Source organism: Triticum dicoccoides, chromosome 2A (genome assembly GCF_002162155.2).
Source record: "Triticum dicoccoides isolate Atlit2015 ecotype Zavitan chromosome 2A, WEW_v2.0, whole genome shotgun sequence".
Classification (NCBI taxonomy): Eukaryota; Viridiplantae; Streptophyta; class Magnoliopsida; order Poales; family Poaceae; genus Triticum; species Triticum dicoccoides.
In genome coordinates this window covers 70,807,150-70,829,016 of record NC_041382.1, presented here as the reverse complement: position 1 = coordinate 70,829,016, position 21,867 = coordinate 70,807,150, and the positions used below count along the sequence as shown (strand labels likewise).

The following is a 21,867-nucleotide window of genomic DNA, read 5'->3' as shown; positions in this document are numbered from 1 at the left end:
AACTATCACCTTGAATATTACTGGGCTTTTTTTTGTAACCCGCCATCGGGGTTGACCCAGCCCCTCCTGGGCGGGTCATACCTGGTAGCTATATCCCCAACATTAGGCCCCAGGTTGACTTGAACTTTGTTCTTTGTCAATCTTCAACACTTAGACAAAATCCATCTTCCTCTGTCTGTAAAAACTCTGTAACCCGCCGTGACGTCATCTTCCGAAAACACGAAAGCCTGCTATGACGTTATCTTCAACGGATCTTTATCTTTTAATGTCTTCCAAGAATCGAGGCATCCGTTTAGCTGGATAATCATTATTTTGTTCTTCCTCAATTTTCGCGCCTGCCTGTTCACTTATCTCCTTATAAATAGGCCCAGCCGGTCCTTCCTCTTTCTTCTTCTTCCTTCCATCTTCTCGCCACCTCTCTGCCTCTCGAGCTTCGCCGTCGCCATAGCACCCACCGTCGCCCTCAACGTCGGCCGCTGCATCACCCTGAGCTCATCCAAAGAACCGTGGCAACCCTTCGCAGTAGATCTGTATTCGTAAGTTTCTACCTTTCCGCGCCCTTAGATCTATATTAGGGTTGCGAGTTTGTCGGTGTTTTTCGCCGTTCATCACGGACCTTCTTGTAGTTTCTTCTCCGTACCCTCTTTTGATCTAGAAGAAATGTAGAACTTATGTGGTAGTGGTTTTACACCCATTTTAGATGCTAGTAGATCCCTTTCCTTTGTACAAATACCTTCTTAGAGCTGATGAACTCCTCCGCGCTCGTTTTTTAGGTCTAAATTTATTTTTCTTTTCTGAACCATTTTGATCCAGAGTAATAGTAATAGCTTGGGAAACTTGTTTGTCTCAACACTTAGCCAATTCTGTTTCTAGCTTCCTTCGAATGTTTTTAGTCATGGCGGCTTATCACGCCAGCTCACTTTTCCTTTATGTCATTAGCCCTTACTTAAGCTGTCATTACTCATTTGTACCATCATCATTTAACTTTTAATTTCACCATTGAATTGAACCGGCACATTACTTTCTTTTCAGTTTGTCCTTTGCTCATCATGCCATCAAAAGCACCAACTGTCTGCAACTGGGTCCCTTCCACAGTTACTGAGGATACCTTGAAGGAATTTGTCACCATAGGATTTTTGCAAGAGAAAAATGTTATGTATTATCATGCACCTGACCAGGACGAAGAACGGCCTCAGCCCAAAGACGGCGAAGTTATCATTTTCACTGATCACATGAACCGGGGCTTCTCACCACCCGGGTCAAAGTTCTTCCGAGACGTTCTGCATTTTTTCAAGCTTCGCCCACAAGACATTGGACCCAACTCTATATCCAATATCTGCAATTTTCAAGTTCTTTGTGAGGTATATCTTCAAGAAGAACTGACTGTGGAACTCTTCAGAGAATACTTTTATCTGAACCGCCAGAAAGAATGCACCAACGGCCTTAGTTTGGAGCTTGGTGGAATCTCAATTCAGCGCCGACAGGGCGCCGTCTTTCCCTTAATAGTCTTACCGAGCCATCCCAAAGATTGGAATCAGACCCGGTTCTACTGCCAAGATACGTCACCAGCCAATGAAAAACCACTGCCGGGTTATCGCGCGGAGCATCTGGATTCCAAATTTGTGCTCCCTGATAAGCTTACCGCTGCTGAACGCAAGAAGCTTATTCCATCTATTAAAAGGATTCAAGCTTTATTGGGGAACAACTTAACTGGAGTTGACATGACCCGTTGCTGGGTCGCATGGCGGGTCATCCCTCTAAGCTGCCAATCCAAGTTAATGTATGAGTATGGCAGAGACCCAAATGACTCTCTGCGTTATAGCTCTGTTCAATTGACTGAATAAAACGTTGTTGCAATGTCAACCATCCTCGTGAACGACAAATACGAGGACTGCAGTAAGTTTGGGTTAAACCCCTTCTGCAAACTTAACCCGGCACCAGAGGTGAAAACCCCTGACCTCTTTCTCTTTGTGTTTCCCTCAGTAGTTTAAATACTTGCATGCCGTTTTAACCTGTTTATTTTTTGAAAGGCCAACTCTGACTTCTGGAAGGCCAAGTATGATCATGAAGCTGCCAAGAAGGCTAGAACCGCTGCCATAGCCGCCAGAAGAACAACCCGGAAGCCCAAGAAGAAGAAGACTGCATCTGACATGTTCCAGCTGGATGATTCTGAGTCGGAGGTAGCCCTTGACTCCCTTGGCCAATTTTTCAACTATCTTATTGACACTGACTATTGCCAGGATGACACGGGTGCCAGCCAGGCCGTGGAAGAAGAGGTAACTATTTCCTCTGACTCAGCCCCTTTGCCAAGACAGAAACTTCGACTGGTAACCCGAAAAGTAAGGTTTTCTCACCCTTTGGCTTATTTGGACCCTCATTTTCTTTTGAAAAAGAAGCAACATGAGAGCCGCCGTCAGGCCCGGACTAATGATGATGACGAACCACCTTCTGACTTACAAAAACTCCTCGAAAACGCCAGAATGAGGTTTCTTTCACCTTTGTCCTTTGTTTTTATCCATGAATCTATTTCCTTATATTTTTTTAACTTTATTTTACCTTTGTAGGAGGTTTCTCGCTCTTCTGGTGACTCATCTCAGACTCAATTTCCGGCTTTCAAAACTGCTCCTGGGTAAGAAAAAATCATCTTTCCTCTGTATCTTTAAAACTGCATCATTACACTAACTGTCTCATAAAATATTTCTTAGCAGTCAAGCCAAATCCAAGAAGGCCAAGGTGATTAAGCCGTCAGAAGACCCAAAAGTTCCTGCACCTGAGCCGGCCATGCCAACTCCCTCTCAAACTGAAGCACCAGAAGACCCGACTGTTCATACTCAATTGGACCCTCCTGAGTTGTCAGCCGATGAGGCCATCCTTAATCCGACCATTACTGAACCATCTAGCTCAGCTAACCCACCAACAACTGCTGATACTGACGTGTTGATTACTGGTAGCCGGTTTGTTGAACCGGGGACCCCCACTGTATTAGCCCGGCATACTGCTAAGCAAGAGGCTTTAGAGAAGCAGAAAGTGCGGTTTGATATCTCCCATTACGCTCACCTCAATGTCAATGATGTACTGTCCAGCTATCTCAGTCATGTGCACTCCAGCCGTGACTCAGAAATCGAGATGGTCAAACAATTGCAGCTAAAATATGAGGTATGTTCTCCGGTTTACTTATACTTTGCCAGCCCCCAAGTCTTCAGATGATGAACTTGAATGATCTGTAGACTTTATGATATAAGTTGATACTTTGTCTCTATGTTTTTTGAAAGTCCAATAGAGTAGCATACACTTCACTTTTAGTCCCCAAGGGCTGGCTCAATTTATCATAAATGAACCGGTACTTAATTGCATAACTATCTTTTACTAGTCCTAATAAGTATTGTGATCCGGCTCAATCTTGAAAAACTTTTTGAATATCATGCATTAGCCCCCAAGTGCCAAGCGTTGTTACTTTGTAAAACCCTTGGGACTTGAAACATATAAAAGTCATAGAAAATTACTTTGGCAGACATTAGCCCCCAAGTGTCAAGTGGTATTGCAGTGCAAAGTACTTGAGACTTGAACCCTTATAACTTTTAGTTTAAGTCTTGACACACCTGTGAATGTTTTGTAGAATGCCTTATCTGAGTTGGGCTCTCAATTGATGGATGCCAAGACCCGATTGGTGGAGCAGGAGACAGAGATAAAGACCACTGACTCTAAACTCCAATTGCTCTCTGAATCTGAGAAATTGAAGACCAGCTTAGCTGCAAAAAAGAAATCCTGGGCCGAAGAAAAGACGCTGCTGATACAACGCGCTGAGATAGCTGAGGCGGCTCTTAAGGAGGTTACCACGGAGCTTACCAGCTTAAAAAACCGTGTGTCTCGAATGGTCTCTGCCATCTTTGGTAAGTCATTTGTATTAATCACTTATACCTTATTTTGACCAGGAATATAAGCCGCATGCTGAGCCTTTGTTAAAAAACACTTGCAGGTCCACGAAGCAAAAATCTGAGCCAAGATAGTGTGACAAAACTGAAGGCAGTTTATACCTTGGTGGAGCAATTGTATACTGGCGCTCAACGAGCACTTGCTACTATCTCCCCTGCCAACCAAGGACCCAACCGATTGAGTGACGTTTTGAAGAAGTTATCAATCTTACCCGCCAGGTTTCAAGAGGTCAAATGATCCTGTGCCAGAGCCGGAGCCCTGACTGCCCTGAGCCGCTCCAAAGCTTGGGTGCCGGATCTAGACCCGGTGGATGTGGCTAAGGGGTACCCTACCATGAAGGAAGACGGAACTCCATTTAAGCAAGATGACTTTATTGCCTGTGTGAGAGGAGTTCGTCCTCAAGCTACCATTCTTGGAGAGGAGACCAACATCGATAAAGATCAGCCGAGTTTTGATATGGAGAATAAGAAGATGGCGACTCCCTCTTATAAAGTGACGGATCTTATCCCGTCGGTTCTTCAACATACTTTTGCCCCGGAAATTGACCCGGCCGGCCTAATTGACGATGAAGCTGAGTTCATTGCTCTGAACGGCTTTGACTGGTCCAATCCCAGCTTTCAACCAGCGGAGGGAGGTGAGCCGGCCGGGGGGGGGGGGGGAGTCATAACCATCTGAACAATCCAGCATTTAGCTTACGACCTGCTTAAGAGAGAAAAACAGTCTAACCTTTTGGGCTCTCAATGCCTTGTAATAGGTTAGTTTGAAAACTGCATATTTTGCATATGCCATCGTGCATAAGATGTTGCATATGACTCTTTTCCCATGATGTCAATATATGCGTTACATCCGCGGTTACATCTGTAATGTTTTAACTCTGTTCCTGTAAAAGATGAAAAAACTGTCCTGGCGGTTTAGCACCGGACGGGTCAAAAACACCCGATATATGACTATGAAATTATCATAGTGGGAAAAACAGAACCAGATGTAAGATAAACAAGGCTGAAAAAACCTTTGATTAGCGAAAAAACACAGAGAAACTTGTTCATGAATGACACTGTCATACATGTGTTCTTTGAACCTGGACTGCCGGTTTACATGACCCGGAGGATGAGGTTGATAACCCAATCTTTTGTAGAAATCAATACTTCCATATGTCTGATGACTGTTATGCCTTGGCAACTCATTGTCAAATAACTGAGCCGGTTTAATTTGAAACCATACTGATAGTTAAATTTGAGATGATAAAAAATAGTAAGACAAAACACTAGGCTTCAGACAATGTAAATCAAAATATTTAAATAAAAACTAGAGGCTTTTGATTCGAATACGATTAGTAAACCAGACCAAAGGGGTTAAGCTAAGATTCGAATACGATCATATAGCCCCCAGTGGCTTTGGCGTTGCGCCGATCAAGAGGGTACCGACAGCTATGTTCTCTTTGGTTCGAATACGACCTATGTTTGAATAGGAAGCCCCCAAATGACCTTGAGAGGTTTTTAACGACCCTGATTCGAATACGATCCAAGTCGGACCCAAAAGGGGTTAAGCTATGATTCGGATACGATCAAGAAGCCCCTTAGTGAGTTTGGCTTTGAGCCGATCAAGAGGGTTACGATAGCTATGTTCTCTTTGGTTCGAATACGACCTATGTTTGAACAGGAAGCCCCCAAGTGACCATGAGGTTTACAGCTAGATTTTAATACGATCATGAGCCGGACCAAAAGGGTTAAGCTAGATTCGAATACGATCAGCCCCCTTTTGGTCATTTTAAATAATGAAAATAATAAAGATATATGATCATTGAAAAGAATAAGGATAGAGGTCCTACTTTATTACTTATCATAATATATACAATGTCAAAGTATGTACATGACGAGAGCCGGTGGCTTAAGTATAGTAGGGCCGAAGCTAAGCAATGTTCCACGGCCGGCGGGTCTCCTCCTCTGACTTACGTGAGTCTTTGTGCTCTCGAACGTCAGTGAGGTAATATGACCCGTTGTTTAAGTTCTTGCTGACCACAAAGGGCCCTTCCCAAGGCGGGGATAGTTTATGTGCATCAGACAGATCCTGGATGAGCTGGAGCACCAGGTTACCTTCTTGAAAGGTCCTGGACTTAACCCGGCGGCTATGATAACGGTGCAGGTCCTGTTGATAAATTGTTGATCGAGCCTCCGCCAAATCTCTCTCCTCATCTAACAAGTCAAGTGCATCCTGTCGGGCTTGTTCATTATCAGGTTCAACGTAAGCCGCCACGCGAGGCAAGTCATGATGGATGTCACTAGGCAGGGCTGCTTCTGCTCCATAAACCATGAAGAAAGGTGTATAACCTGTAGACCTGTTAGGAGTGGTGTTGATACTCCATAGCACCGAAGGTAACTCCTCTACCCAACAACCTGGTGTTCGTTGTAAAGGAACCATAAGCCGAGGTTTGAGACCTTTTAAAATTTCCTGATTTGCTCTCTCAGCTTGACCATTAGATTGGGGTGAGCTACTGAAGAAACATCAAGCCGGATATGCTCACGTTGACAAAACTCCTCCATAGCACCTTGGGACAAATTAGTGCCATTGTCAGTTATAATGCTGTGTGGAAAACCAAAGTGAAAAATCACCTTTTTCATGAACTGAACCGCCGTGGCTGCATCACACTTGCTCACTGGCTCTGCCTCAACCCATTTTGTGAATTTGTCAACTACCACCAAAAGATGTGTTTTTTTATCTTTGGACCTTTTGAAAGGTCTAACCATGTCAAGCCCCCAGACTGCAAACGGCCAAGTGATTGGAATCATCCGCAACTCTTGAGCCGGCACGTGCGCTCGTCTTGCAAACTATTAACATCCATCACACCTACTGACCAGCTCCTCTACATCAGCGTTAGCCGTTAGCCAGTAAAAACCAAGACGAAAAGCTTTGTACACAAGAGACTTTGACCTGACGTGATGACCACAATCCCCTTCATGGATATCGTGAAGAATTTCTTGACCTTCTTCAGGAGAAACACAATGTTGAAACGCTCTAGTGATGCTGCGATGATACAACTCACCGTCAGAAATCGTCATTGACTTGGACCGCCGGGTTATCTGTCGGGCCAGGGTCTCGTCCTCTGGCAACTCGCCCTGGGTCATGTAAGCCAAGGACGGTACTGTCCAATCTAGAATGACATGAAGAGCCGCCACCAACTGTGCCTCCGGGTCAGGAATGGCCAAATCTTCCTCTGTAGGCAACTTAACAGACAGGTTATGTAAAACATCCACAAAGGTGTTAGGTGGCACCAGCTTACGCTGAGATCCCAACCGGCTTAAGGCATCGGTCGCTTCGTTCTTTCTGCGGTCAATGTGTTCCACTTGATAACCCTTAAAATACCCCGCAACAGCGTCGACCTCGCGGCGATAAGCCGCCATGAGAGGATCCTTGGAATCCCTCTTGCCTGACAACCTGCTGAGCCACCAAATCTGAGTCGCCAAGGCACCGTACCATCTCAGACTCATCCCTTTAGCCATTCGAAGACCATGGAGCAAGGCTTCATATTTTGCTGCGTTGTTAGTACAAGGAAACATCAATCGCAACACATAACAAAACTTGTCACCTCGAGGAGAAGTTAAAACAACTCCAGTCCTCGAGCCTTCCAACTGTTTGGACCCATCAAAATGAACCGTCCAATATGTGTTGTCTGGTTTCTCCTCTGACATCTGCAACTCTGTCCAGTCATTAATGAAGTCAACCAACGCTTAAGATTTGATCGCAGTACGTGGCACATACTTCAAACCATGAGACCCAAGTTCAATAACCCACTTGGCGACTCGTCCCGTGGCTTCTCTATTTTGAATAATGTCTCCTAGAGGAGCAGAGCTAACCACAGTGATTGGGTGATCCTGAAAGTAATGCTTGAGCTTCCGGCTTGCCATGAACACCCCATAAACAAGCTTCTACCAATGTGGATATCTTTGTTTAGATTCAATGAGCACCTCACTGACGTAGTAAACCGGCCATTGGACCAGATGTTCCTTGCCAGCCTCCTTGCGCTCCACAACAATGGCCACACTGACAACACGTGAGTTAGCAGCCACATACAACAACAACAGCTCTTTCTCAACCGGAGCAGCAAGAATTGGTGGCTCAGTGAGCTGTTTCTTCAAATCCTCAAAAGCAGAGTTAGCAGCACCACTCCAGACAATGTCATCCGCCTTCTTCATCATTTGATACAAAGGCATCGCCTTCTCCCCTAACCGGCTTATGAACCAGCTTAAGGCTGCGACGCGACCCGCCAACCGCTGAACGTCATTGATGCACGCCGGTTTAGCCAGAGATGTAATTGCCTTAATTTTCTCTGGGTTAGCCTCAATACCTCTGTTAGACACCAAAAAACCCAAGAGTTTGCTAGCTGGGACTCCAAAAACACACTTAGCCGGGTTAAGCATCATTTTGTATACCTGGAGATTATCAAAAGTCTCCTTCAGATCAGTTACCAAGGCTTCCTTCTCTCTGGATTTCACCACTATATCATCTACATAAGCATGAACATTATGCCCAATCTGATTGTGAAGGCAATTCTGCACACATCGTTGATAAGTTGCATGGGCACTCTTAAGCCCAAAAGGCATAGACACATAACAGAAGGCTCCAGACGGAGTGATGAAAGTTGTCTTCTCCTGGTCCTTAACTACCATTTTGATCTGATGATAACCCGAATAGGCATCCAAAAAACTCAAACGCTCGCAACCCGCCGTAGCATCAATGATCTGATCAATACGAGGGAGAGCAAAGGGGTCAGCCGGACAAGCTTTGTTCAAATCTGTGTAATCCACACACATGCGCCAGGTGCCGTTCTTTTTAAGCACAAGCACCGGGTTAGGCAACCACTCCGGGTGAAAAACTTCAACAATGAACCCGGCCGCCAAGAGCCGGGCCACCTCTTCTCCAATAGCCTTGCGCCTTTCCTCGTTAAACTGTCGAAGAAACTACCTGTCTGGTTTAAATTTCGGATCAATATTGAGAGTGTGCTCAACTAGTTCTCTCGGGACACCCGAAATGTCAGAAGGCTTCCATGCAAAGATGTCCCGGTTCTCACGGATGAACTCGATGATCGCGTTTTCCTATTTTGGATCCAAGTTAGCACTGATAATGAACTGTTTGGATGAGTCACCAGGCACAAAATCAACCATCTTGGTGTCATCTGCTGATTTGAATTTCAACACCGGTTCATGCTCCGTAGTTGGCTTCTTCAAAGATGTCATGTCTGCCGGGTCAACATTATCTTTATAAAACTTTAATTCCTCTGTTGCACAAACAGACTCTGCATAAGCAGCGTCACCTTCTTCACATTCTAGGGCTATTTTACGGCTTCCATGTACTGTGATGGTGCCTTTATAACCCGGCATCTTGAGCTGCAGATACACATAACACGGCCGAGCCATGAACTTGGCGTAAGCCGGCCGTCCAAACAGGGCATGATATGGGCTTTTGATCTTAACCACTTCAAAAGTTAATTCTCATCCCTAGAATCATATTCATCCCCAAAGGCTACTTCAAACTCAATCTTACCAACTGGGTATGCCGACTTACCAGTTACAACATCATGAAAAATAGTGTTGGATTGTCTAAGACTCTTGTCAGTCAACCCCATGCGACGAAACGTCTCATAATAGAGGATGTTGATGCTACTGCCTCCGTCCATGAGCACCTTAGTAAACTTATATCCACCAACCTGAGGCACCACCACCAAAGCCAAGTGACCCGGATTATCAATCCGGGGAGGGTGATCCTCCCTACTCCACACAATAGGCTGTTCTGACCATCTCAAATAACGTGGAACCGCCGGCTCAACAGCGTTTATAGCCCTCTTATGAAGTTGTTGGTCCCTCTTGCACAAACTAGTGGTAAATACGTGGTACTGCCCACTGTTCATCCGTTTCGGGTTACTCTGATACCCGGACTGCTGCTGCTGTTGCTGCTGATTACCTTGGCCGGATTGCTGATTATAACCACCTTGATTACCCGGATGGCCCTGGCCGTGAAAACTGCCTCTACCTGAGACGGCGCCCGGGCCATGAAAACTGCCGCCGCCTAAACCGCCGCCAGGTCCATGGTTACCATCGAACATGTTGGAATTTTTAAACGCCTTCATGATCGTACAGTCCTTCCACATATGGGTAGCTGGCTTCTCCCGGGTGCCGTGTCTTGGACAGGGTTCATTCAGTAGTTGCTCAAGGGTGGGACCTGACCCGCCTGACCGAGGAGGTGGCCTCCCCTTGCACCATTGTTTGTTGCCCTATGTACTGGCATTAGCCACAAACTCGCCAGCCTTACGTTTATTACCTCCTTGATTCGCCGGGTTATGCTGGCGACCCTTGCCATTGTCATTCTTTTTCCCCTTCCATGCCTTCTCTTCATCAGACGCGGGATCCTTGGTACTATCTGAATCAGCATATTTGACCAGAGCCGCCATCAACTGGCCCATGTCATGACAATCGCGCTTGAGCCGCCCTAGCTTCTGCTTCAGAGGTTCAAAACGGCAATTTTTCTCCAACATTAAGACCGCAGAGCCGGCATCCATCTTATCAGATGAATGTATTATCTCCTTGACCCGGCACACCCAATGGGTCGTGGACTCACCTTCCTCTTGCTTACAGTTAGTCAAGTCCACGATTGACATAGGCTGCTTACATGTGTCCTTGAAATTTTGAATGAACCGGGCTTTTAACTCCGCCCATGAGCCGATGGAGTTGGGTGGCAACCCTTTCAACCAAGTGCAAGCTGTTCCATCCAACATCATAGTGAAGTATTTAGCCATTGCTGCATCGTTGAACTCCAACAGCTCCATCGCCATCTCATAACTTTCAATCCATGCCCCAGGCTGCAAGTCGGCCGTGTAATTAGGCACCTTACGAGGCCCCTTAAAATCTTTTGGTAAGCGCTCATTACGTAGAGCCGGTACCAGGCAAGGGACACCTGCTGTCCTTGTGGCCACTCCTGCCTCAACAGAGGTTGCTGGATAAACCGGAAAAGCCTGATGAGCCGCCTGCTCAGCTGCCAGTTGAACCGCCCGCTCAGCTTCCTGACGGATCCTCTCTTGATCCACCAAGTTAAAGGCTCTATCCTGCGCCGGGTCATGCCTGCGCGGTTGGTTACGGAGTTGGGCATTGCTTGACATAGCCGCTGAGTCCATATGCCTACTATAGCTCGGACTCCGGCTTGGGCGAGGGGTTGAATGGATTCCGTCTCAACTATAAGAGTACGCATCCTGCTGTTCCAGGGCTGTCTGAAGAAGTTCTCTGACCCTTCGTGTTTCGATTGCCGTTGGAGAGTCGCCTTCCGTTGGGAGAGCCGCCAGACGAGCCGATGCAACAATTAAATTCTCCAAAGGGTTAGAGAAGTGACCCGGTGGTACTGACGTGTAATGAGGCAGAGCAGTATTCACACGGGGTGGTTCCATGGCCCTCGGGTGAACCGGCGTCCCCGTCCCGGGTGTTGTGATCCGGTTTGCCTCCGGCGGGTTGCTAGGACCGGCCCCGGGTGTGTGGAAAAGGTTCCTAGGATCGTAAGTCAGAGGCAGACGTGACTGAGTTTTCTGGTGTCTTCTCCTCATGACCTCGTTGACGCATTTAGATCCAGCGAGAGCCGGAAAGTCTCCGCTTGAAGCTGCTGAGCACATGCATCCAGAGCCGCCAGTTATGCGGCCATCCTGACATTTTCCACTGCTAAATTTTCCTTGGCTTGCGCTACCTCTCCGCGTAGCCGTGCTACTTCCGCGTCATGCTGAGCCTTATCTGTTGGCTCAACCACAGCAGTCAACAGGGCGTCATCCTATCCATGAGGTCTGTAAGTGCATCTAGTGCCACCCCTAGTTGGTTTTGGAGTATTGACGACAAACCTAGTTGAGGGACTAATGTGTTTGTGAGAATTGCAGGATAACACAGGTAGAAGTCCCTCATTGATTCGGTTTTCCTACCAGAGATGACCCCTAAAAATGTATGAAGACATTGAAGTTAAAGGTGGTATGTGAAGACATTCACCTTGAAGACTATGACAAGAGAAGACATCGCATAAAGATTATGGAGCGCGACTTTCGTAGTTCTTTTTCCTCTTTGTTGAGTCATAGGAACCACCATACTGTTAAGTGGGGTCCAAGAGAACCAGTCAGAATGACTGAAGTGATGCTTAACCAAAATCCTATGTCTTCGAGTGAAGAATATGAGAGCGAATCTTGTCCAGAGTTGGACAAGTCAGCTTTGCTTGTAGCCCAAGTAAAGTTGCCGTGTGTGTTTGAAATCTGACCGTTGGAACACGTGTCAGTTCCTTAGTGACCCAAGGTCATTTTGGACAAATCAGGTTGGGTCGCCTAGGGCTATAAATAGCCCACCCCCTACAACCATAAACGGTTGGTTGCTCAGAGTTAGAGTACGACTTTTGTCGTTTGAGAGCAACCCACCTCGAAGCCTTTGAGAGAGAATTCCTTGCAAGGATAAAGCCCTAACCACCCAGAGCCAAAGAGTGTTAGGCATCACTTAAGTCGTCTTGTTTGTGTGATCTGAAGACTTATTACACTTGAGGACTGTGAATCCTCCAGCCGGTTAGGCGTCGCGTTCTGAGCATCCAAGAGTCATTGTGGATCGCCCCTGAACGAAGTCTGTGAAGGTTTGGGAGCCTACCTTGAAGACTTACCAGAGTGATTGGGCGAGGTCTGCGGACCTTAGCTCAAGGGGAATATGGTGAGGACTATGGGTTCTGAGCTGCGTGTTCAGGACTGGGTGTCCGGGACTGTGTGTCCTCAGGTTTAAATACCTAGCCGCCCTAACCAGACGTACAGTTGTCACAGCAACTGGAACTGGTCCAACAAATCATTGTCTTCAACGAGTCACTGGTTTCATCCTTCCCTTCCCTTTACTTACCGTTGGTCCTTGTGAAGTCATTGCATGATTGCATTATCTTTTGTCTTCACTGAGTGACTGCTTGTTCTGATTGGCTTCACAATATCTTCCTACCCGATCCTTACTGCCTAGCTGCTATTAGTCATTGTGCTTTCACTTCATTGAATACTTGACTAAGGTTTGCCTAGTGTAGTCTACCTTCCGCTGCGTGGTAATAGGTTTACTTCTATCGTTTGTCTTCGAAACTTCCATGTTTTGAAGACTTTCATAAAAATCGCCTATTCACCCCCCTCTAGTCGATCACTAGCACTTTCAAGGTCCATTAATACCTGAGCTGGCGGGCGCACGGGGTCTCCTGACCCGGCCGCTACTGACCCGGTGGTTATGGCTGCTGCAGCCGTAGAATTCTGACCAGGTTGAGTGCCAGCTATGAAGATTCCGGCTCGATTCGGCGGCTCAGTGGGGTCCGGAATACTGCTGCCATCGGAACAACCCCCAAGCCGGCCGTCTTGTAACTGATAAAAAGAATCTATTTCGCCTGTGGACGACTCACCGTCAGAACAAACGGCCGTCTCACCACCGTCCACTGATCCTTCAGAAAATTCCCCTCCATGGATGCAGCCCACGAAGGCACGCCTCATGGCGGGTTGAGCCCGGGCAGATCTAGCGTGCTGAGCCGTCTCGACGAGGTCGGTGCAGATGTCCGGCTTAGGGCCTGGCTCGCCGATCCAGCCGATGAAGACGTGGATTCTGCCGAAGGGGACCCGGTATCCATACTCAATTGAGCCAGCATCGGGGCCCCAACCTTCGTCGTTGATTTAGAGCTTGCCGCGACGACTCTTGGTCATCAGGCCCACAACGTATCCCTTGAGCCCTTCGAAGTTGCCCTTCAAGAACTCAAATCCACCGAGCGCTGGCCCCATGGTGGGCACCAACTGTCATAGAATTTTCACGGCAGATGTCCTAACGAAAGGACTTAGTCATAGGGCCATCACAACTAGAAAGCTTAAAGGGGTTAATCGGGACAAAGGACACAAGAGGTTTATACTGGTTCGGCCCCTTACGGTGAAGGTAAGGCCTAGTCCAGTTGATGTTGTATTGCTAGGTTCCGATGACCAAGGAGCGAATTTGCTAGCTTGGCTATCGATCTGTTGATTCTTGTCCTAAGCCGCCGCCGGGTCGTCCCCTTATATACACGGGTTGACGCCTGGCAGCCTACAGAGTCCCGGCCGACTCATAAAACGTGTCCGGCTCGGTGACTTCTTTTATATGCCTTTCTTTACAAGTATTTCTTTACATATGGCGGTTTACAATATTGGGCTTTAAGCCGCCTCTGGGCTTAGGCCTTCTGCAAGTCTTAATAACTATCACCTTGAATATTACTGGGCTTCTTTTTGTAACCCGCCATTGGGGTTGACCCGGCCCCTACTGGGCGGGTCATACCTGATAGCTATATCCCCAACAAGATATAAAGTGACCTTGATAAGTAACAACAGATAATCACCATATTGAAGTTCAGCAAAACAAAAAAGAATGATAGAAAGAGAGCAAGCTCTTCCTGGGATGAAGGAGTTGTGGGTACATGACTCCACCCAACAGGGTTCAAATTTTAGTGCTCACATTTAGACACATGTGTGCTCAGTTTCGAGCATGCATGTCTTTGTTGCAATCATGGCACAACTGGGTGTTCATTAGGCTTAACATGGACCCGGGTGCTTCTTCTCCATCACATTTGGGCCGAGTACTCTGCATCTACAACCTTAACCATGGCTTCCGCTGCCACCTCCTGTTGTGCCTCATCACATCATTAAACGTAATGATGCACTGACGTTGCAACCCTGTTGAACCTAACACTCCCCTCCTCATACCGCCTAGCCAGACCTACCAGTGCCCAGAACTCTTATTGCAACCAGGAGTGACAGGGGGGTGTGAAGCCATCCCTAACCAAGGAAACATAAGCGATGTTGTTGCCAAAAGCGAGATTTGGTAGAAGAGAACTCATGACAGAGGAGAGCTTCAGCTAGACAAGAGAGACGAGGAGGCAGTGACGATGGAGAGAAGATAACACCAGTGATGGCGATGAGTAGAGCCCTGTTAAGTTTATCACGCACATAGGTGCACATGTAGGAAGAGAAAACATTAGAGAGACGCATATGCAAAATATCAACCTATAAAGCGCGTGTGCTAACAGTCTTGGGAGGGAATGAAGCAAATTCCAAGCCGTTTTGACTTCTGGGGATTTATTTTGTCAAGATGATCAGCATGATTGGCAAAGTAAAACAAAATCAAATTGATAGTGTTTTATGGTATTTGTTGGACTTTGTTGCTTGCTGGTAATGATTATGTTTCAAACAAAAAGCTATGCTACTCTCTATATTCTTCGTTAGCATTGGAAGCAATTGACGATGTGGGGCGATAGAAGAAAACTGAAGTCCTGTGAGCTTACACTCTGCATTTTGCAACATCTTCAAGCACAATATCAGGATTAGTGAGAAAGGATAGGTGTGGGCTCAATGTGGTGATTTATTTGGTTTTAATCATGAGCTGGTAAACCCAGTATAACACATATTTGTTCACTGAGCTTTGGTAACCCACAAGTATAGGGGATCGAACAGTTTTCGAGGGTAGAGTATTCAACCCAGATATATCGATTCGACATAAGGGGAGCCAAAGAATATTCTCAAGTATTAGCAGCTGAGTTGTCAATTCAATCACACCCGAAAACTTAGTATCTGCAGCAAAGTGTTTAGTAGCAAAATAATATGATAGTAGTGGTAATGGTGGTAAAAGGTAACAGTAGCAAAAGTAATATTTTTGGTGTTTTGTAGTGATGATAACAATAGCAACGGAAAAGTAAATAAGCAAAGAACAATATATGGAAAGCTTGTTATCAATGGATCGGTGATGGAGAATTATGCCGGATGCGGTTCATCATGTAACAGTCATAACCTAGGGTGACACGGAACTAGCTCCAATTCATCAATGTAATGTAGGCATGTATTCCGAATATAGTCATACGTGCTTATGGAAAAGAACTTGCATGGCATCTTTTGTCCTACCCTCCCGTGGCAGTGGGTTCCTAGCGGAAACTAAGGGATATTAAGGCCTCCTTTTAATAGAGTACCAGAACAAAGCATTAACACATAGTGAATACATGAACTCCTCAAACTACGGTCATCACCGGGAGTGGTCCCGACTATTGTCACTTCGGGGTTGCCGGATCATAACACATAGTAGGTGACTATAGACTTGCAAGATAGGATTAAGAACTCTCATATATTGATGAAAACATAATAGGTTCAGATATGAAATCACGGCACTCGGGCCCTAGTGACAAGCATTAAGCATAGCAAAGTCATAGCAACATCAATCTCAGAACATAGTGGATACTAGGGATCAAACACTAACAAAACTAACTCGATTACATGATAAATCTCATCCAACCCATCACCGTCCAGCAAGCCTACGATGGAATTACTCACACACGGTGGTGAGCATCATGAAATTGGTGATGGAGGATAGTTGTGATGATGATGGCGACGGATTCTCCTCTCCGGAGCCCCGAACGGACTCCAGATCAGCCCTCCCGAGAGAGTTTAGGGCTTGGCGGCGGCTCCGTATCGTAAAATGCAATGAATCCTTCTGCCTGTTTTTTTATCCCCAAAAGTGAATATATGGAGTCAGGGTTGAGGTCGGTGGAGTGTCAGGGGCCCCGCAAGGTAGGGGGCGCGCCCCTGGGCGCGCCCCCACCATCGTGGATAGGTGGTGGCCCCCCTGACGTGGATCTTCCTTCCAGTATTTTTTATATATTCCAAAATAATTCTCCGTTGATTTTCATGTCATTCCGAGAACTTTTATTTCTGCACAAAAATAACACCATGGCAATTCTTCTGAAAACTACGTCAGTCCGGGTTAGTTCCGTTCAAATCATGCAAGTTAGAGTCTAAAACAAGGGCAAAAGTGTTTGGAAAAGTAGATACGACGAAGACGTATCAACTCTCCCAAACTTAAACCTTTGCTTGTCCTCAAGAAATTCAGTTGATAAACTGAAAGTGATAAAGAAAAACTTTTACAAACTCTGTTTGCTCTTGTTGTTGTAAATATCTAAAGCTACATTCAAGTTTTCAGCAAAGACTATGAACTAACCATATTCACAATAACATTTAGGTCTCATGTTTACCCATATCAATGGCATAATCAACTAGCGAGCAATAATAATAAATCTCGGATGACAACACTTTCTCAAAACAATCATGATATGATATAACAAGATGGTATCTCGCTAGCCCTTTCTGAGACCACAAAACATAAATGCAGAGCACCTTTAAAGATCAAGGACTGACTAGACATTGTAATTCATGGTAAAAGAGAACCATTCAAGACATACTCAATGTAAACTAACAGTAATGGATGCAAATGACAACGGTGCTCTCCAACTGGTGCTTTTTAATAAGAGGATGATGACTCAGCATAAAAGTAAATGGATAGGCCCTTCGCAGAGGGAAGCAGGGATTTGTAGAGGTGCCAGAGCTCGGTTTTGAAATGGATATGAATAATATTTTGAGTGGTATACTTTCATTGTCAACATAACAACCAAGAGATCTCGATATCTTCCATGCTACACACATTATAGGCGGTTCCCAAGAAGAATGGTAAAGTTTATACTCCCCCACCACCAACAAGCATCAATCCATGGCTTGCCCGAAACAACGGGTGCCTCCAACTAACAACAATCCCGGGGGAGTTTTGTTTGCAATTATTTTGATTTGATTTGAGCATGGGACTGGGCATCCCGGTGACCAGCCATTTTCTCGTGAATGAGGAGCGGAGTCCACTCCTTTTGAGAATAACCCGCCTACCATGGAGGATGCAGATAGCCCTAGTTGATACATGAGCTATTCGAGCATACAAAACAGAATGTTTATTTGAAGGTTTAGAGTTTGGCACATACAAATTTACTTGGAATGGCAGGTAGATACCGTATATAGGTAGGTATTGTGGACTCATATGGAATAACTTTGGGGTTTATGGAATTGGATGCACAAGCAGTTTTCCCGCTTAGTACAGGTGAAGGCTAGCAAAAGACTGGGAAGCGACCAGCTAGAGAGCGACAACAGTCATGAACATGCATTAAAATTAATCAACACCGAATGCAAGCATGAGTAGGATATAATGCACCATGAACATAAATATCGTAGAGGCTATGTTGATTTTGTTTCAACTACATGCGTCAACATGTGACAAGTCAAGCCACTCGAATCATTCAAAAGAGGATACCACCCTATCATACCACATCACAACCATTTTAATAGCGTGTTGGCACACAAGGTAAACCATTATAAGCTCCTAGCTAATTAAGCATGGCATAAGCAACTACAATCTCTAATTGTCATTGCAAACATGTTTATTTATAATAGGCTAAATCAGGAACAATGAACTAATCATATTTACAAAAACAAGAGAGGTCGAGTTCATACCGGCTTTTCTCATCTCAATAGGTTCATCATATAATCATCATTATCGCCTTTCACTTGCACGACCGAATAGTGTGGATAATAATAATAGTGCACATACATTGGACTAAGCTGGAATCTGCAAGCATTCAATTCAAGAGAGAAGACAAGGTAATATGGGCTCTTTTGTCAAATCAACAATAATGCATATAAGAGCCACTTTAACATTTTCATTATGGTCTTCTCCTATCGACCCCCAAAGAACAAGAAAAGAAATAAAACTATTTACACGGGAAAGCTCCCAACAAGCAAAAGAAGAACGAGAAATCTTTTTGGGTTTTCTTTTTTTAATTACTACTACAAGCATGGAAAGTAAACTAATTAAAAGCTACAACTATTTTTTGGGTTTTTCTTAAGGTTTATTCAGCACACAAGAAGAAAGCATAAAAAAGGAAAACAAACTAGCATGGATGATACAATGAAAAAGTATGAGCACCAACAACTAGCAATGAGTGTGTGAACATGAATGTAATGTCGGTGAGAAATACGTACTCCCCCAAGCTTAGGCTTTTGGCCTAAGTTGGTCTATGGCCACGGCTGACCTGTCGGATATCCAAAGTTGTAGCTGGGATTGTACTAAGATGCAGCAGCTATTGCCTCATGAGCTGCCGCTTGGAGACGGGCCGTCTCCGTCCTCCTCTTATACTCGTCCGCCTCCTCCCTGGTTATAACATATCTCCCTTTTTCCTGAGAGTCAAAGAAAGCAGGAGCAGGGAGAGCGACGTGATAGGTGCGTCATCTGTCAAAGATTAGTCGGTACTAGAGGGACTGATTGTTCCTCTCAACAAACCGATGACGAACCATGGCCTCATAATCTAAATAAATAGGAGGCAACTCAATATCATACCCACGTATGGGTATATCAAGAAAATTAGCTAGACGGGTTGCATAAATTCCACCGAAGAAATGTCCATTAAATCTATTATTATGCAACCTACGTGCAACAATGGCTCCCAAATTATAGTGTCTATCTCCTAATACAGCACTCCTGAGAACACTGAGGCCAGGGACACACATGTGACATGCTTCATCCTTACCATTTATGCACCTACCTATGAAGAGAGCAAAATAATGTATAGCAGGAAAATGGATGCTCCCTATGGTAGCGTGTGTTATGTCTCTAGATTCCCCCACAGTTATACTAGCAAGAAAATCTCTAAATTCAGATTTGCGAGGTTCATTAGGACTACCCCATTGTGGAAGTTTGCAAGCAGTGTTAAAATCCTCTAAGTCCATAGTATACAAATTTTCATAAAGATCAAACAAGACAGTTTGAGAGTTGCGTGATGATGAAAATTCAAACCTTCTCACAAAGGAATCAGTGAGATAGTGGTGCTGGTGGCACTTATCAGCCTCGAAGCTCTCAAGATCAGCATTACGCACATATGCGTTAAATTCTTCCTTGATTCCTGCTCGATCCATAAAGTCCTCTGAAGGCCATTCACAAGCCCGCACTTGAGCTTCCCTCGGTGGTTCTTGTCGGCATCGCGTATTGCGAGCCTGGGTCCTTGCTTCCTTGAAGGACCACCTTGGTACATTTTCCTAAACATATTTCTTCCTATGAAAAATTCCTGAAATTTTAGTAACTTCAAATAAAAGTGAACCAAACTCAACAATATCGATAGCAACTACTCCTACAAGTGCCTAGAGGCAATATCATGCATCAAAACTACTTTTGACCATATAAATTTGACATGCAAGCTCAAGAACAGAGTCACCTAAGCAGCAAAAATATGCAATGAATAAAGCACTAGAACAAAAACTAATTGGATCATTGGAGGAGTCACATACCAAGGAACAATCCCCCAAAGTAGTTTTGTGAGAGGTGCTTTGAGCAAGGAAATCGAAAATGGCAGCAAAATGAGCTTGGACTCATGTTTGAGCTGGTTAGTGATGTTTGCGCGAGGAAGAAGGAGTGTGTGGTAGCTGGAATAGGTGGAGGGGAGCCACCATGGGCCCACGAGGCAGGGGGCGCGCCCAGGGGGATAGGGCGCGCCCTCCACCCTCGTGGCCAGGTGCTTGCTCCCCCTGCTGTGTTCTCAGTGCCAGATATTCTCAAATATTCCAGAAAAATCATATTTAAATTTTAGGGCATTTGGAGAACTTTTATTTTTGGGGTATTTTTTATTGCATGGATAATTCAGAAAACAGACAGAAATTACTATTTTTGCTTTATATAATATAAATAACAGAAAATAAAAAGAGGGTACAGAGAGTTGTGTTTTCTAAATTCATCCGTCTCATGCTCATCAAAAGGAATCCACTAACAAGGTTGATCATGTCTTGTTAACAAACTCATTCCGAATAACATGGAATCGGAGAATTTTCGAATAACACTAGGTTACCTCAACGGGGATATGCACATCCCCAACAATAAGAATATCATATCTCTTCTTGACAGTAGGAAGAGGGAATTCAAAACCTCCAAAAATAATCGATGGAATATTTACAATAGAGTTTATACTATGAACTTGAGGTTGTTTCCTCGGAAAGTGTACCGTATGCTCATTGCCATTAACATGAAAAGTGACATTGCCTTTAGTGCAATCAATAACAGCCCCTGCAGTATTCCAAAAGGTCTTCCAAGAATAATAGACATACTATCGTCCTCGGGAATATCAAGAATAACAAAGTCTGTTAAAATAGTAACGTTTGCAACCACAACAGGCACATCCTCACAAATACCGACAGGTATAACAGTTGATTTATCAACCATTTGCAACGATATTTTAGTAGGTGTCAACTTATTCAAATCAAGTCTACTATATAAAGAGAGAGGCATAACACTAATACCGGCTCCAAGATCACATAAAGCAGTTTTAACATAGTTTCTTTTAATGGAGCATGGTATAGTGGGTATGTAACATCCCAAATTTTCAATTTGGAATGTTATACATAGATCATCATTGCATATCATATTTTATTTGCATTTTGGCTTGATCCTAGAAATCCTACGCAACTCAAGGACCCATGGAGAGAGTTGGGGATTTCGTTATTTTCATATTTGGGGTTTTCTCAAATTTTGAAAATAGGATCATTTGATTTAATTATTTTATCTTCAATAATTCTAATTATAAAAATAAGTGAGAGGGAATAAAATGACTTTCCCAAATTAAAGGAATATTGAGGATTTAAAAAAATCAAATAAGATTTTATTTTTGGAGTTTTTTCGCTGTTTTATTTGAATTTAGGAAAAATACGCGTTTTTCAAAATTGCATTTAGGCCCCAAATAAATGTTCACCTTGTCTGGCTTGATTTTAGAAGTTGGGAAAAATTTATTTCGGGATTTTTGGAGCCAATTTAGTATTTCTTTTTTTTGTTTTTCCACGCGACACTATTTAAAAAAAAGTACCGACCTAGCCGGGCCGTACCCGACCCGGACTCTAGCCCGGCCGGCCTTTATAAGCCGGGGAGCCCAGCCCTGAGACACCCAGCCCCACCCTAACCCTAGCTGCCGCCGCCCCGAGCCGCCGCTGCCGCCGGTGCCGTCCGCCGCCGCCCCACCGGAGTTCGCCGCCGCCGGAAGCCGACCGCTGCCGCCCCGCCGGAGTTCGCC

General features: G+C 44.9%; 1 pseudogene; it reads right to left on the bottom strand.

Annotated features, from left to right (window-relative positions):
* LOC119357618 overlaps positions 1–21,867 on the bottom strand; it is a 52,529-nt pseudogene that overhangs the window by 3,092 nt on the left and 27,570 nt on the right.